The sequence below is a fragment of the Lonchura striata genome, unplaced genomic scaffold, assembly GCF_046129695.1.
Source record: "Lonchura striata isolate bLonStr1 unplaced genomic scaffold, bLonStr1.mat Scaffold_241, whole genome shotgun sequence".
In the NCBI taxonomy this organism is placed as follows: domain Eukaryota; kingdom Metazoa; phylum Chordata; class Aves; order Passeriformes; family Estrildidae; genus Lonchura; species Lonchura striata.
Window position 1 is genome coordinate 18286 of NW_027461145.1, and position 3850 is coordinate 22135.

Below are 3850 nucleotides of genomic sequence, written 5' to 3' on the forward strand. Positions count from 1 at the left end.
CAGAGATACAAGATAAGTGAGGACTTGATATAATTCTCCAGAAGACTAATTTTTGAGCCCTATATCCTTTGAGAAGGCAGATGCTACGGAACTACTGTGGTCAGGTGATGAGGGGCTAATAAGCTCCGTACGGAAGTCCATGAGAAGGGCTACCAAAACTGAGAATGAAGACGGATGAGAACATCTCGTGTACATCGTCCGGACCCAAAAAGTAAATATGTAAAAATGCCAGAATAATTGATATCCGGGAAGGTACGTGAGCAAAATATGGCCAATACGGCACAAAATGATGTTGCTAAAGCATGGAGATGTAACAAAGGCCTATGACACAGACAACGTGACACGGACACAGACAACGTGACACGGACACAAGTGGAAACTGCCTGGCAATTTCACCTTATGGACCCAAGATTCCTAGCCCAAGATGAGCCATGGGCTGATGATGCCAAAGAAAAGAAAGCCCTAGGGCAGTAGCACTTGATGATGACATGCAACTCCTTTCAAGATGTTAGTGCCAAAGCACTTAAGAGGAAGCCTAAGAAGCTCAGTAGGCCTAGAGAAGGAAGAAATGACTACAGGGTGACTGTAGCTATAGCTCCAGACATGAAGGCAGGCTCCTATGGTGAAAAGATCCACGACAACGTCAAGAGTCAAAGAAGGCCGCCGATGCGAACGTCACGAGAACCAGAGAGGGATCGGAACTGCCCTGCCCGGCGAAGACTCTGTGGGGGGCTGAGGAGAAACCCTCTCCCTTTGCTCCCGAGGGGCCCGTCCCACTATGGGCCTATTCTCCAAGCTAACATCAAATAGCCTCCTGTGATAGTAAAGGTTTTCCCCCCATCTCCCACCTACTGGCCCCAGCACTTGGCTTTTGCAAGACAACCGGATGGAATCCAATGTCAGTTGGATGTGGACGGCGAGACGTTCTCTGCATCAGCTTCGGTGCTGCCGTTTCCAAACTTCAGCTACGCTCCTCCTCAGGGTACCTAAGACAAAACAGAAAATGCAACTAGTGCCCACGAAAAGAGGAATCCCCGAAACTCCGACACACCGCTGCCCCGGCTCACCTGAAGTCTTAATTTGACTCCACAAGCTGCCTGGAGGATACCTGAAAAACAAAAAGGTACACACTTAGCATGCTGCTGCATAAGGGTCACCTGTGAGTCACTGTGCCAAAATGCCAACTCACCCGCTCGCCTCTGTTCCTTCACACAGCTAGGGCAGCGACAGCACCTGCAAAAAAACAAAGCAAAACAACCCACACTGAGATACTGTGAAAACAACATCCCCCTGACCTGAAAAGCACACCCACCCAGACCTTATGCTTGCACCCACCTGGCCTTGGACATCCAGACATCCGGACCAGAGACATCTTGCAAGATGACTGCCTAAAATAAAACAAAGTAACCAAGAGTGGATGCTTACAATTGCACCAAAACCTGAAACCTGAGCAAGAACAACTCCTTCTGTCCACTGCTCACCTGGCACACAGGGCCTTGACTGCTGCTATCTGCCTGGACCTCCTAAAAATAAAGGCAAAGAACACTGCTCTAACACGGTCACCCTTTAGGCTTCCCCTGCAAATGCAAACAATGACTGACCTGATCATGGCAGCACCCTCACCCAGGACTGGGGCTCTCTGCCACAGATTTGAACTGTCTGCATCTGAAAGGAAGTTAGGACTAGTGTGAAATGGCTGAGGGAATGAAGCCCCTTGGCAAAGGCTGGGGTTAATATACCCTGATTGGGCCCGCCGCTCATTCCCGTGGCACCCAGGAAAAGGGAAGGGGCAAACCCCACCGAGTAGAAAAGCCCTCAGAGCAGCTGCAGCTGTTCGGCTCCTCTGGCTTGAATTCAAGGGGAATAAAGGGCTGGATATAGAAGGAAACTCTTCAGGGAAATGACAGCTCTTTTTTCTACAACTACTTGGAGCGAAAGGGCAAAAAAACTGGTAAGAAATAAAACTTTGTTTTTAGGCAGCATATCTAGATAAGTTGGGTAATTTGCTGTTAACTTACATAATTATTCCTCAGTGACTACTAAGTAGTGCTCAACATGAGACTAAGGGTGGAGAAAAATACTAATTATATGAACAGTCTAAGTCTTCTTCTTGGGGTTACTAATTAGGACTAACTACATTATAAATAAGAAAAATAATAGGCTCCTGGGCAGCATAAAGGTTAAGTATGTGCTAGGCTTGCCTTTCTCTGAGGTACTTAGTCCTAGGGCACAGAAAGAAGTGCCCTGAAAGGTAGTTTTAAATGCTGAAAAATCATTTTAAAAGAGCCTCCTTCAAGTGAATCCCTTAAAATGAGGAAATGGGGAATTTACCTCCACTGAAATGGATACCGTGGCAAATAAATGGCTTCTGCCCTTTCATTTAATCCCTTGAATACTGGGAAAAGAGAGGCTTTCCTCACTTTAAATCTCTCCAGTGATGAAGACAGAGGGATTTTCCCCTCAATCCAAACCCTTAAGAAAGAGAGATAGCTGGGCTTCCCCCTCAATTTAAGCCTTAGGACAACAAAAATGGTTACTCTTAATTCAAACCCATAAACGACACTGTCAAGGTTTTCCCCCTCTATTTAAACTGGAAAAAAATGGAATATGGGGATTCCCTGTCAATTAGCACCCCTAACAGCATAGAAAAGGCAGGGACTCTTTCAAATGAGACCATTAAAATTGCAGGGGAAGTGCGTTTCCTCATTATTTGAACGCAAGAAATGACGGAAAAGGAAGCTTTTTCCCATACTTGAAACCCCTTTTCTCTCCATAACCCCTCTTTTTTCTGGGAGTGCTGTGGAAGGTCTGGGGGTTCTAGGGGAGGACTGACATAATAAAAGGGGAAAGTTGAAAGCTCTCCCATGGAACCCCACATGCTGCCTGGCCTGCTCAGGTGCTGCCCCTTGGCAAGAGGGCTCTTCCCTTGGCATTTTCTCCAAGGGATGCTCCGTGCCTGGGTGGGTCCGGCTGCTCCCTGGTCCCTGCTGGATGTTCCGACCATAGCTCCTGGCAGGTGTGCCCAGGTAGCTGCACTGAAAGCAGCTGCTCACGCAGGGAGCTGCTACACCTAGGAGTGAGGGATGAGGTGAAGAAAGGTCCTGTGGGGTGTTCCCTCCCCTACACAGCCCCTTGCCAGACCCTTAAACAATGGGGTGCCAGATTTTCATTTCAAAGATAATTAACAGTCTTTCCCCTGGCCAAATAGGAATTGCGCTTCCAAAATTGCAAACAGCGAATGATTTCTCACAGACCACACCTGCCGACACCAGAAACTCCCGCAGCCCTTGGAGAGCAGCACGCCTTGAGTGAACAGACATCAACACACAGGGAGGGTGAGGTTGGTTTTACAGGGAAAAAGGGCAGAGGTCAGGTCACGAGGTCTGTGGCCCCAAGTGACTTTCAACATCTTTTCGTTCTGAATGGCACAGGATTAATCCTGGAGCAAAACTGCTGCCAGCAAGAGTTCTGCCTGCCCTGGAAGAGACAAGCACCTCCTCGAAACCAACATCAGGAAGTGTAGAGGGTGAGCCGTGTTTCACAGAGAATAGGGCCAGCAACAGAGTCCAAGAGCCAGGGGCCCCGAAAGAAGGGCCACCCCCTGAAAATCTGAATGAAGAAGGAGGTGTTGTGGACCCAAGCTGCCCTCATGTCGATGAGGAGTTGCCTTGAAGATCCCAAGTACAACTTGCAAATTGACATCAGGAACCAGGACTGGTGAGTTTTCTTTCCCATGGAAAAGGGCCAGAGTATGTGCCCAGGTGCCCCTGGCCCTCAGCTGGCCCCTGACTTCACAAAATCCAAATATCAAAGAACGTATCCCAGACCAAAGCTGTCCCCGCCTCAAACT

General features: G+C 48.4%; 1 long non-coding RNA gene across 1 annotated transcript; it reads left to right on the forward strand.

The window, feature by feature from the left end:
* The first annotated feature begins 1653 nt into the window (after positions 1-1653).
* On the forward strand, positions 1654-3586 carry LOC144248671 (uncharacterized). Its single transcript, XR_013341987.1, has 3 exons — positions 1654-1951; positions 3209-3340; positions 3432-3586. It is a non-coding gene; the product is annotated as an uncharacterized LOC144248671 (long non-coding RNA).
* Positions 3587-3850: the final 264 nt, after the last annotated feature.